At 39.8% G+C, this 14,595-nt stretch overlaps 1 protein-coding gene across 1 annotated transcript in view; it reads right to left on the bottom strand.

The window, feature by feature from the left end:
- Window positions 1-7,145, bottom strand: part of LOC109417800 (sialin) — a 119,741-nt gene extending 112,596 nt beyond the window's left edge. The window contains exon 1 of the mRNA XM_029860270.2: window positions 6,400-7,145. The gene's annotated coding sequence lies outside the window, so the exon portion shown is untranslated. The remainder of the gene's footprint in view (window positions 1-6,399) is intronic.
- Window positions 7,146-14,595: the final 7,450 nt, after the last annotated feature.

Here is a 14,595-nt window from a genome sequence, read left to right as displayed (position 1 = left end):
GCACCGTTTTTTAGAACCGTTGAACGGATTTGGATAAAAATGCATCACGCTGATGACAGCCACTGAATAATCAGCGTGATGCATTTACAGCCATACCCGTTCACCGATTCTAAAAAAAACGGTGCTCTAGAAAATTTGAGCTATGTACCCCAAATACCTTGTCCATAAATTGGATATATTTGGTATGAGATATCTAGAGTCCAAAAATGGTGACCAGAGAATCTAAGATGGCGGTCCACAATACATGGCAGCTCTTTTATGGAGTTTTAGGCTAAACATCATGCAAAATTGGTATATGCGGAATGGGAAAGATGTCTAGAGTAATCAAAATGTTACATGACGGCTTAAAATCCAACATGGCGGCCAAAACTCGAGACGGCGTCTGTTTAATGACATAATGACAAGCTCTAAAATCATACAAAAGTGGTATGTTTGGTATGGAAAGGATGTTCAGAGCTTGGTTCGCAGTTCAAAAATATTACATAGGAAACTCAATATGGCTACTATTTTATGGAACTTTAGACCAAATAACACAGCGCAACATTTTTTTGTCTCAAGAGCAAACTTATGTGTCTCCGAAGGATTTTGGGCCGCTGAATCCGAATCCGGGCTCAGATTTGCTCCAACACGTCACAATTTTGAGCTATACCTCAATTTATAGGGCAAATTATGCGATTTTGGGCTTTTTTGACTGCAAGCCATTAAGCTTGGAAATATTTTTTTTAAGCAATCAAAAGGTTAATTGGTCAATTAACATCTAAATTAACGACTCATGCAAAATATTTCGTTTTACCTAATTAAATTTGAAAGATTTAAGCATTTTATGTTAGTATGAAAACTTGCATGCAACTTTTGGAGGGTAACTTGTATGGGAAATTTCGTACCTAACATAAATCGCTTAAAACTATCAAATTCGATTTGGTAAAATGAAATATTTTGCATAAGTCGTTAATTTAGATGTTAATTGACCAATTAACCTTTTGATTGCTTAAAAAAAATATTTCCTAGCTTAATGGCTTGCAGTCAAAAAAGCCCAAAATCGCATATTTTGCCCTATAAATTGAGGTATAGCTCAAAATTGTGACGTGTTAGAGCAATTCTGAGCCCGGATTCCGATTCAGCGGCCCAAAATCCTTCGGAGACACATAAGTTTGCTCTTGAGACAAACAAAAAGTTAATTTTTGTTACGCTGTGTAATCTATTATGGTGGCCTAAAATTCAATATGGTGGCCCACAATTCAAAATGGCGGCTATTTTATGCAGTTGTATATTGAGCATTGCAAGGAATTCGCGGAATCTAAAACTACTGTCCCATTCAATATGGCGGCCTACAATTCAAGATGGCGTTGATTTCATGAAGTTTTAGGATCTTAAACCATAGATTTAATTCCAAGATGTAAAAGTAAGGAACAAATTCCGTTCAATTCATGACGCCATTCGCTCCCCCAGTAAATTCGCCCGTTCCTGTTTTCGCTCGAAGCGGCGCCTTCACTTGTGAATTCGCTTCATGTTCTTGCCCATTCATCATAGCAAACAAGTAAATTCGGCAATCCCGTTACCATGGTCAAAGCATTCTTGTTTATTTATTTCATGTCTGGAAAAAATGACACGAAAATCATCTGCTTCGGCGTCCACGGAAAAGCATCTGGCTGTAGCTCTCAGAGCGATCAAGGAATTGCCTTTCATCAGGATCCTACATGAAGTGACCTCCACTTGCGTCATCGAAAGACCTAGGGCCACATTATTGGTCATTTATCAATAAAAGCGCACTCCCTTCAACGTCATTCTTGCCTTATCGTTCCCGAGTCCCGGTCAATTCTATCGAAGCTGAAGATGCACATCTCACTTGTGCAACAGCACAGACTGGTCCAGTGTAAATTATTAAAATGAAATAAATAAACAAAGTATTTTCCAACAAGGGTCCACCCACACCTTTGACTTAGACACTACTTCTCCCTCGTCCGAAAACGTCCAGTGGTCGAATTCCGGCGCACAATTTCTTGGAAGAGAAGAAATTTTCTTCCCTTACTCACCAGCAAAAAAAAATCGTTTCTTCGAAGAAAAAGTGCGCCGAAATTCGCCTTCAGGAAACCCAAAAAATCAAAAAGGATTCTGGGAGAATCGAGGTTTTTCGAGCCCATTCCGGAAGCTACAGTTGATTTGATCTGCAGCATGGTGGCTACGCACCTTGGCACGTAGGTAGACCGGATAGGGTCCCGGTGTGCAATCCACTGGGTTTGCAGTTGAATCGATTTTCCATCGGAAAAAAATCCCTTCGTATCAGCAAAGCCGACGTTCCTGCGTTGTACCTGGCTCTCCTATGGAAATCTGCTGTGTTAGACGTCCTTAGGGACCGTGTGCCTATCAATGGCAAAGTGAACCCTTCTGAGGATAATCCTCTAGTATATCCGTGAGGTTAACTGAATAAACCAACATGCTCGCTGAACTTGTTTCGGGTCAGAATTTCTCCTTTGGAGAAAAAGCTCCACATTGGGAATCTCCTGGAAAGCTCCAAGCTCGAGAGAATCCCTGGAATAACTGACGCGGGGAAAAATGGCTGGGTAAATCCCCAGTGTAGTCCACAAAATATGTGTACACGGTGTTTATTTCGGGCTTCTAGATATTCATAAATCGCGTTGATTTCTGTTCCATCAAAAGTTGTCACGCAATCCTTATCTTCCTGCCGACCGAAACATTGGAATATCCATTGGGTTCTGACCTGAAGCGTCGTAAAGCACTCAGTATCGTGTGGCCTGTGAGAGATCAACAACCTCGTAACCATTTTGTTCTTTCCGGCTGCGTCACTGCAAAGCTGATACCATAATGACCTCTCTATGAACCACCGCTTATGCTCCGTGAGATCACTCAGATCTGCGTCCGTGATACCCGGCACCATCCAGCAGTATATGTAAAAGTCCGTCCGCTATGGCCACTTCATCCACCTCCAGCAACCACGCCACCGATGATAACATGAAAAAAAAAACACGATTGACAATTAGAAGTGTCAAAAGCGTCGCCTCCTTGTGCGCATTCAAAAAGTACGTACTGGGGGATTGGGGTCATTGAAATCTGACGAAACTGGGGTCACGGGCGAATTGCTAGTTTCGTATTGATTGTTGTTAAACCATACAAGTTGGGGATACAGTCAAGTTTTTTTTTTCGCCGGAGATACGTATCGCTTTAATTCGTGAACTCAGTTCGAAATCTCAAAAACCACGTAAAAAGTCACACAATGGCCCGTATGAATAAAAAGTAGTAACTACTCGTGCTTTGTAGTTACTACTTTGAAATATGATCCACTCCAAAGTAGTAGCTTTGGTATGAATAAAACCATTTTTCGAACAATGTAGTAGATACTACTTTCGAAAATTTCGAAGTAGTATTTACTACTTTATTTGTTTTTGTTTTGGTAGTTAATTCTTGGTTGCTTTTCTCCACCAGTTGGCAATCCAGAACAAACTATGGTCGCAAAATAGTGATTAATGCAATAGTTTTCTCATTTAAGTTAACAATACTGAAGAAGTACTCCACGTTCGTTTTACATGATACCGCGGTGATCGTGAGGGCATCTTAGCTGGATAAAAATCTGTCTCAATTGCGCCATGTGTATCGGCATGCACTCACGGTCGCCGCTGCGCCACAGACCACGCTTAGAGCATCGCCACGGGAGTCCTCATCGCTATCCCTATTATACCACTCCTTTTCGGGTGCTATTTTAGGATAGCACCCCACCTTCCCACCAGTGGTTTCTATTTTGGGTTTAGGGACTTCAAAAACATATTGATTTTCCACCGTGCGTTGCTAAAAGTGGTCCTCATTTTGTATCGGATGTAGTACAAACTGAAACAAATTAAAAATGCCCAAACTTTTCATGAATCCTGCATAAAATCACAAAGGCATAAAGGGTCACAGACAAGCACACGTAACACTTCTAACATTTCGTCACAGACAAGCAGACGTCTCCGGTCTCCCTCTAGTCATCTCTTACACAGCGTAACAAAAAATAACTTTTGGTCTGTCTCAAGAGCAAACTTATGTGTCTCTGACAGATTTTGGGCCGCTGAATCCGAATCCGGGCTCAGATTTGCTTCAGCACGTCACAATTTTGAGCTATACCTCAATTTATAGGGCAAAATATGCGATTTTGGGCTTTTTTGACTGCAAGCCATTAAACATGGAAATATTTTTTTAAGCAATCAAAAGGTTAATTGGTCAATTAACATCTAAATTAACGACTCATGCAAAAAAATTCGTTTTACCAAATCGAATTTGATAGTTTTAAGCGATTTATGTTAGGTACGATATTTCCCATACAAGTCACCCTTCAAAAGTTGCATGCAAGTTTTCATACTAACATAAAATGCTTAAATCTATCAAATTTGATTAAGTAGAACGAAATATTTTGCATGAGTCGTTAATTTAGATGTTAATTGACAGATTAACCTTTTGATTGCTTAAAAAAAATATTTCCATGTTTAATGGCTTGCAGTCAAAAAAGCCCAAAATCGCATATTTTGCCCTATAAATTGAGGTATAGCTCAAAATTGTGACGTGTTGGAGCAAATCTGAGCCCGGATTCGGATTCAGCGGCCCAAAATCTGTCAGAGACACATAGGATTGCTCTTGGGACAAAAAAATGTTGCGCTGTGTTATCGTTTTATTTTTTAAAGAAAATTTAAACCAAATATTCTGTAGTTTGCAAATTGCTCGCAGACGGCGCTCACATAACTTTTGCTCCTGTTTCACGTTCGCTCACTACCGGCACCTACTGAGCGTTTTGTGAAGTAGCGTGTTTGGCATTGGGGATTATGTTTACATGACGATGATTTTAATAGCAATTTCTTTCAAGTGATACGTTTGCTATTCAAAATCATAGTCGCGGAAACATATTCTCCCAATCTAAAAGGACTGAGTTTGGCTAATAGAGTGGCCAATCATAAACTAGGTGACAATATTGAGCGAATGTAAAACTTGAACAAAAACGCTGCGAGCGCCACAGATGGGCAGTTGGCCACCTATTAAATTTTTAAATGAACCATTGAACCGGTGTACGTGGGAATTATTAGTGTTGCATCTGTTTGTTTGTGATAGGGTTCTGGAAAACATCTAATCACGTAAGACAAAATGCATCAATATTCACCTCTTGCTTTATTGATCCACTGCTGTTCATTTTCAACACCACTGCTCATCTCACTTCACCGCAAAATGTAAATAAAGAAAGTGACGTCACACAAGCCATCGGAATAGCAACTCAGCGCAAGATTTGAGTGGGTCCCCAAATGTGGAAACCCATCGCTAATCCCATGTCGCGTCCTTATTTTTCATTCCCATTTAGATACCACCGGTGTGAACATGGGTTCCTATTCAGGGCCCGGAAATAGGGATAGGGACCCAGATAGGGACGCCCGTGGCGATGCTCTTACAGACTTCCTCAGTAGCTTCAACTCACCAGAACATTAATAAAAAGCCGCAGCAAAAGCCGCTATTGTCTGTAAAAAAATCATGAAAATTCAATTGCCACATCATCGCGGTGCTCCATGTGGGATAAATTGCTCAAAAACCCTCCCCATGGGACCACGACGGCAAAACATCGTATTTTGCTGGAACTTGATGGTACTTTATTCGGTTTCCGGAAGGTAATGTTCGTCGAAACTTGCATCTAATTAAACATTCTCGAAGATTAATCTTTTTGTTGAAAAAAAAATAAGCGCAATCGTCAAAAGAGAACTGCAAACACAAGTTGTGATTTCATACACACGCATCACAGACTTTGTAGCAACCTCAGGAGCAGACTACAAATTTCTTGTAGTAAATACTACTTTTATTCATACCGATTGTGGAACATGTTCCACAAAAGTAGTAAGTTCGAAACTTGTAGTGTAGTAAATGCTTTGTTTACTTTTATTCATACCAATAATTGTAGTATTTACTACAAAATTGTAGTAAACTGTGGATTACTACTTTTTATTCATACGGCCCTTTCTCGATCAACCTTCGACCAAAAAAAAGGCGACAAAAAATTATATGTAGTTTTCAATAACGTCGCCGCGTAAATAGAAACCGCGTAAAAACCTGACTGTATTTGATATGTACGTCTAGAGTGCAAAAAGGTGACCAGGAAAACAAAGATGACGGTCGAAAATCCAAGATGGCGACCCACAATTTAAGATGGCAGCTGTATTAACATATTTTATTGTTTATGTTTTCTGAATGTAAACACCAAATTAAATTGCTCGAAGTAAAGTAGTCAGAATCGTCCAAAACTAACAACTATATTACCTAGAACGGTAGTGTAGTAGTAAAGCTCATAAACTTTTTATCAAATTAAGCCAAAAACATTATTTTGTACGAATGGTGCATTTGATCGCCATTTCCCTCTAATGAATTTAAATCACTTACCGCAATAAGCGCTGCTATTGCTGCACCAGCTGGTGCCGCCGGCGATGATAGTGGTGAGCTGGCTTACTGGTGCACGTGTTAGCCCTTCTTCTTCGGTCATGCAATAAACCAACACCCGGAACAATTTTCTTCGCTCCGGAAAATCCGCTTCCAACCACCCCCGTTGTCGCCGTTCGGAATCGCACTGCACTTGGTGTCCTTGGGATGCGATCGATTTTTAAACTACTTTTCAATGGCATTTTCCACTCTAGGACACTCTTTGTGTGGATAAAGAATCATAAGGCACCGGGAAACACCTTTGAATCAGTTTAATCAATGCGATGAAAATTTAATGATTTTGAGAACTGCCACAGATGCATCTAAACTTCACACACTTTTCTGATTTAGCTGAGCAAAAACCCTTCTTTAAGGCCTGTTTCGACCACGACGCAAACCGGTTCCGATACGCACAACCATAATTTCGTCACATTTGTTAATCCAGCAGGATCTACCGTGTCAAATCACCAATCGATTAACATCTGTTCAGAGTGGCAAACTGATATCACTAGCGCGAGCGGAGCCAAGCGCGACCACCATGTTTGCGGAATTTATCACGAACCGATCCGGCCTGGACAACTGATTGGCCACAACAAATGTGGCGTTTAAAATTGGTAAAATGTGTGGCTGGCTGAGGATTGTGCTGCCGTCGTCACCGCCGCCAGCCAGTCCAGCACCGACCAACACCCACACAGAAATGGGTCGGTTCGCATCGCACAGCTGGGAAATGCTTCTGTCATCTTTCTGGCGATGAGAAATGCTCATTGAAGATGCAACAGAAGATGCAAGTGTGTGTTGCGGCGGCATTGAACCAGGGATTCGCAAGGCATTCTCCAAAACTGAGGTTTATAATTTTATCCGAGGTAAATAAAATTCTCAAAGAATAAATCATTTTCGCCCTTATTTAAACTCAATCTAGAATGTTTAGTATTGAAGAGCGTTGAACTGCAAAAATGGTTGAGACAAGTTTAGAAGAAATCAGGCCAAACATGTCTAAAGGTCCTATCTGCAGAAGAGAGGCTCTCTTTGGTTTCCCTCTCTTTCGTTAATATATCAGCTGTTTATTTGTATTATGATTGTCTCCTAGCATTGAACGATGGTCAAAACAATCGTCTTTTGATTTGTACTGCAAAAATAGTTGAAAAGTGTATACCGCATTTAGTTCACCACTGGACTGCGAACTGCGACTTCATAAGTGCGAAAACGTAAATAAAAGTGCGCGCTTGCATCAAATCAAGTTGATGTCTTCGGCGCACTATTTCTTCAATCTATGGTGAACAAGTGCTCTGAAGACACCGAGTTGATTGGATGCTATCGCGCACTTTTAGAGCATCGCCACGGGCGTCCCTATCTGGGTCCCTATCCCTATTTCCGGGCCCTGAATAGGGACCCATGTTCACACCGGTGGTATCTAAACGGGAATGGAAAATAAGGACGCGACATGGGATTAGTGATGGGTTTCCACATTTGGGGACCCACTCAAATCTTGCACTGAGTTGCTATTCCGATGGTTTGTGTGACGTCATTTTCTTTATTTATATTTTGTGGTGAAGTAAGCTGAGCAGTGGTGTGGAAAATGAACAGCAGTGGATCAATAAAGCATGAGGTGAATATTGATGCACTTTGTCTTACGTGACTAGATGTTTTCCAGCACCCTATCACAAACAAACAGACACAACACTAATAATTCCCACGTACACCGATTCAACGGTTTATTGAAAAATTTAATAGTTGACCAACTGCCCATCTGTGGCGCTCGCAGCGTTTATGTTCAAGATTTACATTCGCTCACAGTTGTCACCTAGTTTATGATTGGCCACTCTATTGGCCAAGCTCAGTCCTTTAAGATTGGGTGAATATGTTTCCACGACTATGATTTTGAATAGCAAACGTATCACTTGAAAGAAATTGCTATTAAAATCATCGTCATGTAAACATAATCACCAATGGCAAACACGCTATTTCACAAAACGCTCAGTAGGTGCCGGTAGTGAGCGAACGTCAAACAGGAGCAAAAATTATGTGAGCGCCGTCTGCGAACAATTTGCATACTACCAAGCATACTACAGAATATTTGATTTGAATATTCTTTAAAAAATAAAACGATAAGAAATGACTAGAGGGAGACTGGAGACATATGCTTGTCTGTGACGAAATGTTAGAAGTGTTGCGTGTGTTTGTCTGTGACCCTTCATGCCTTTGTGACTTTATGCAAGATTAATCAAAAGCCATAAGGGCATATTTTATTTGTTTCAGTTAGTACTACGTCCGATAAAAGTAAGGACCACTTTTAGCAACGCACGGTGGAAAATCAATATGTTTTTCAAGTCCCTAAACCCAAAATAGAAACCACTGGTGGGAAGGTGGGGTGCTATCTTAAAATAGCACCCGACAAGGAGTGGTGTAATAGGGATAGCGATGAGGACTCCCGTGGCGATGCTCTTATTACCGTTTTCGCACTCGTAAAAACTAGTGCGATAGTCCAGTGGTGAACTAAATGTGCTATACCATTACATTGCAATAATTGAAAGAGAAAGTGAACAAAGAGAGCCTCTCAAATGCAGATAGGACCTATTGAAATGTTTGGCCTGATATATCTGGAGCTCGATTTGAATAGGTCGTATGTGCTTTTGTCGATTAAAAATTAGATCAGTTGGATTTACTTATTGTAGCGAAAACCGTTGAAATTGAACAAAGTTGATACATACAGCAGAATCCTCAGAAAATAAGCTTTCCGTTCCATCATTAAAAGTCTCAAAAATATCTTCCATATTGATACAATAACTAAAATAACCTGATCGAATTTTATATCGACAAAAGCACATACGACCTATTTAAATCGAGCTCCAGATATATGGTACCTTCTTGCCCAAAATTGGTGACCACTGAACGATATTGACGAACTACCAGGGCGACGATGACGAATGATACATATACCAACACACAAGTGGGTGGCGTTTGTTGTTGTTTTCCCGTTTTTCCCAAAGCGTTTTCCAGCTTTTTCCACCCCGTCTACCAGCACACATCCCGTTGCGGGATATTACACCCACACAATCACACCAAATTGTCAGAGGTGAAATGGGGATCGGGCGCCATGGTCGAATATCATCAATATCGCTTTGTCGATATGAAGACCAGGCTGTGGACCAGCAGACCAGCATACATATTTGTGCAGTGGACCATGCTAAAGGCCGTTCGCAATGCTGTTTTATTTTGTATCGGAAGTGACGTATATGATAGTGCATCATTGAACGCACACAGCGCACACTACCCGGTACTGAAAAAAAGTGTCGCTAGTCGAAAAGTGTCGCTAGTCAAAACGTCGCTATTCGGTTTGGTGCTGGCGCCATAATAAAACAGCATTGCGAACGGTTTAATAGAAAGATATTTTTAATGTCAGGAACAAATTCAGTACGGTTTGTGACGCCAGTGTTTCCCCCACGGTTCCCCCAGTAAAATCTCCAAATACTGATTTACTTAACGCGTCGCTTTTAATGTTAGTTGGCTCCGCCCATCATCAATCAACAAAGCAAATCTGCGTCCACCAATTTAGTGACCATGGTCCACTGCACGAATTTCTGCTGGCCTGCTGACTCTAACGGAAAATTTGACGTTTAAGAGGTGCCGACACCACTCAAACGTCAAATTTCGTGTAAGAGTAAGCAGGCCAGAATAAATTCGTGCAGTAATCCATAGGTAGATATGGTTGAGTAAATAATCTTTACTAAACCTATGTGAAGCCGTAGAGCAAATGTCTGTGAATCTTCACAGAGATCTGAATAAAGAGTATTTACTCAGTTTTATTCATATCGGCACCAACATTTCAAAAGGGCGTAACTGCATTTTGAAACAAACCACTCTTTCACATCTGTGGGTCATATTTTAAGTTTCCCACGAAATTCACAAACATTACTAGACAGAGAAATTGCTCTTCTTTCCTATACTGCACTCAAATTAATCAACTGATAGATTTAATGTGCGCTAACCCCATAGATTGCTGGCGAGAGAGAGAATCGCCCGTTTATGTGCAAATAATAAAATCTATAAGTAAGGTGATTTATACTATTACTAGCATACATTCTAAGTGTTACAGCATAAGACGTAACCTTGCGCACATAAAATTTAAAAGCAAGCAAAACGACAAGAAACCATAATGGCGCGCACAGGAGACGAATGTTTTGCACGAAAGTGCGCTGTTAAATTGAATTAGCCTGCCCGAATAATGGATATTTTCAAAGGTAAGTACATAATTCTTTCTTAGTAACATGTTTAGCACTCAAACTCAGTTAATTACTATTGCAGCATCGGACACAATCGCTTCACTATCGGTAAAATGACGAACTTTCGCAGCAGAAACAATCTAGCTCCGTCATGCCTGCGTCCGGTGGTTCTCCCAAGTGCTGAATGAATGGCGGAGTCGACAACGGGATTACTTCATTTTCTTCATCTTTAATAGCTAGTATACCCGAATAAAAAATACAGTAGAAAAACCGAATGTTGTATTGTAACAGTACTATTTAGAACCATATTGTTACAATAAACACCACTGTAAAAATAAAAAATACAAAAACAATAAGATGTAATGTTAGACACCATACAGTGAATTGTTAATGAGATTTTTACAATATACTATACGGGTTGTTAAGTATCGTAACAATATAAAAAAATATTTTTCTCCATATATATTTTTTTACAAAACCATACATTTTATTGTAAATGAATTATTCGAAATACTGATACGTGGGCTTTAATATACCGTACATTGTATGGTACACGTATGGTTTCAAACAATAAAATGTACCGTAAATATATTGTTTTTAATTGTAATTTCACTACTGGTTATAAATTTAATCATGGTTTTGGAATGGTTCTCTTTTGTTATGTTGTATTGTTTTACATTAGATAAACCATATAATGTTATATTATCTCGTCATGTTCCTTCGATAATGGCAGTTCTGGCCAAACTAACCTAAACTCGTCTAAGTCTGAGTAGCCTCTGATTGCATTAACAGTTAAAGCTTAAGCTCCCATGTCCCACCAGCCAGATAACCGGGTTTTGCAAACTAAGCATTATTTGTGGCAACACTTTGAGCGGCATGATGGAACTATGCCTAGCGCGCTAAGTGTTATTAGACCACTAATATAGTTGCATGAAGTGGGTGACGAGGTACATAAGTATCATTACAGCGTGCTTAACCATTATTGCAATATTGAGGCTCCAATTTGACTGAACTATGAAATGTGTACATATCTCATGAGAAAACTGTCAAGTTCGATTCAACTATAAGTTAGGTTAAAAAGCGAAGACGAACTTATTTCAGAAGTCGTTTCAGTGTCCAGTCCAGTCCTTATGTTAAAAATGTCAAAGATAAATCGCATTTAAATCGGTTGTTGTACAAGGCAATTTCACATGAGAGAAGAAGAGAAAGAATAGTATTGAACTCATCCACTGATTTACGGTAATCTGGCCTGCGTCTTTCCGAGTTGACCTACATTTGTATTCCTCTCATCGCACTCTACATACCTAGCCCACCATATCTCTTGGATATGCAGTCCTTATGACACCTGGTTTACCACTTTATTTAAACATTTTATTGACTTTAAATAGATGTTTCAACTTATTCACTTTTTTCTCTTTCATTTCCTTTGCAACAAAAATGTCACGGACATCAACAAAACAAAGCACGGAAAAAATCATAAACTGAATAAAAAATTAAAAATGCACGGAAAAAGATTGTTTCGGAATAGTGAATGGTTCAAACGTAAGAAAAACAGTATAATATATTGTTACATAAAGATCGGATGTAAATGTATAATAGCTACCAATGTGCAAAGCTTTAAGCGAACCATTCCATTACAATACACTATATTGTAGCTGGTACACTGTATGGTACAGGAATGGTTTTCACCAAATACCCTATGGTTAGTTTTTATCCGGGTATGGTGCTGTACGAGGTGCTTTATTCGTGAAATAAAATTAGCTCGATCGACATTTTTTCCTTTTTTTCATTTATTTACATTTTGAAGCTAATCCCACGTGGAAATGAGTCTATTATTCGTTCCAATGAAACCCATATACTGAACGATTGAAAACCAAAAGCTACGCACATAAGTTCTATCATGATTGAATCGACAAAAAATTGATAGCGCTGCACATAGTTTTCAAGTGCAAAAGCAACTGGTCATAAACTAAGTGCAGAACTTTTAAATATAATATGTTATTTGTTCTGAGTGTTGCTGAGCCCCGGCCAACACCAGGAAGTGGTCCTAATGAATGATCGGACTACAACTCCACATTCTCAAACGCCCCTCATCCAAACTTTTGTATCGGTAAAATTGAAAATTTGGGGTACATGCAATCACCCCATTTGCCCAAGCCACCTGTGTCGGTCAGAAACCGATCACCACGTCAGTGAATCCGGTGAACAACCATCCCATTTGCCCATGTCATCCGTGTTGGTCAGGGACCGACTAGGGGACCGATAACATTGCCGATAACTGCGACCGATCGAGTGTACCAACCATTTCTCTCTTTTGGCCTTGTTATTTCCTGCATAATCACGAACTGTAAATGTATCGTTTCTCATGCTGTAGGTGACCAAGCAATTGTCATTTAACCAACTCTCAGACTGTCTGAGAAATCAGTAAGATAACCATACCATGTACATATTTGCCAGTATGAGAAATGGAAATTCGGCAATTTACAGTATGTAGAATAGGCGGTAATAAACAGACGTATCACTTGGAACAAATTACAATAAAAATCATCGTCACGCAAACACAATCGCCCAATGCTAATTATGCTGTGGTCTCGGCTGTGGTACGCAAACCCACTGAGTAGATAGTGGCAGTGAGCAAATGTCAAACAGGAGCAAAAACGATTCGAGTGCAATGAGCGAGCGATTTGCGAACTACGGAATATTTGAATAATCTGTTGAAAAGGGAAACGATTAGAAGTGAGTAGAGTGAGACGCAAGGTGAGACGTCTGTTTGTCTGTGGATATTGTCGCGCTTATCTTTTATTAGAGTCCTGCGGCGGTCGTACGCTCGCAAGGCATACCGCCGCATGACAGTCGCAAGGCAAAACAAAAGAAAAAGTGTTCCCGTCAAAAACAAAAGCACGTGGGTTTCGCGAAGTGACAGATGTTTTTGAATGTATTTGTGACGAACGGAAAGAGTAGCTCAGTGGAATGAGTGTTCTTGCTGTCAAACCCCATATAGTGGAATTATATACTTTTAAATCTGGTGACGCTGTTATGATTAGTGACTGTCGCGCTAATATCAGAAGCCAGAGGCAGGTAATCGCCATACTCTGATTTTTCTTGAGAGGCATAATAGATCACCCGAATATAGATCGTATTTCGCAGAATAATCCGAAGAGAAAGTCGATGGAGAGAAATTGACCATTGTAGATACGCCTGTATCTACACGCCTGTATACTAAACGCGAGATTTTCTTATATATTCCATATGCACGCAGAGAAATAAATTGTAAACACAATTAAAATCTAGTTTAAATCAACCAATTTTTCAGTTTACTATAGCGACAAACTAATTTCAAGTTTAAAATGAACTGTTCCATTGTTTGATAATACAAATATCTATATTGAGTTTAAATAAGGGCGAAAGTAGCATGAGCGAGTTCTCTTCATCGACTCTCTCTTCTTCAAATAAGAGTGACGAGATGCAAGTATGGTTTCATTTTTTGGTCATAAATCACTAGGTTGCGATGCAATCTAGCGTCTAAGTGTAAAAAAGTTCGATTGAATTTGTATCTTGTCACCATAGACTTGTCACTTTAATTTGCAGAAGAGAGAATAGATGAAGAGAACTCGCTCATGTTACTTTCGCCCTTATTTAAACTCAATCTAGATATTTTCATTTGTCGAATTTTTTGACAGTTTGTTAGAACAGAGATTTGGTAGATTCAATATAAAATAACGGTTTGTTTCAAACGACTGCACTTTTGCTATTAGGCGCCATCCACAAATTACGTAACGCTATAGGGGGAGGGGGGGGAGCATGGCCGAGAGTTACGGTCCATACAAAAAATTTCGGGGTTTCATACAAAAAAGCGTTACGGAGGGGGGAGGGGGGTCTAAAAATGCCAATTTTAGCGTTACGTAATAAATGGACGCTGGCTTATTGACCGTCCAGTTCC

The sequence above is a fragment of the Aedes albopictus genome, chromosome 1 (genome assembly GCF_035046485.1).
Source record: "Aedes albopictus strain Foshan chromosome 1, AalbF5, whole genome shotgun sequence".
Lineage (NCBI taxonomy): Eukaryota > Metazoa > Arthropoda > Insecta > Diptera > Culicidae > Aedes > Aedes albopictus.
The sequence above is the reverse complement of the archived record's forward strand: the minus strand, read 5'-3'. Positions and strand labels throughout refer to the sequence as shown.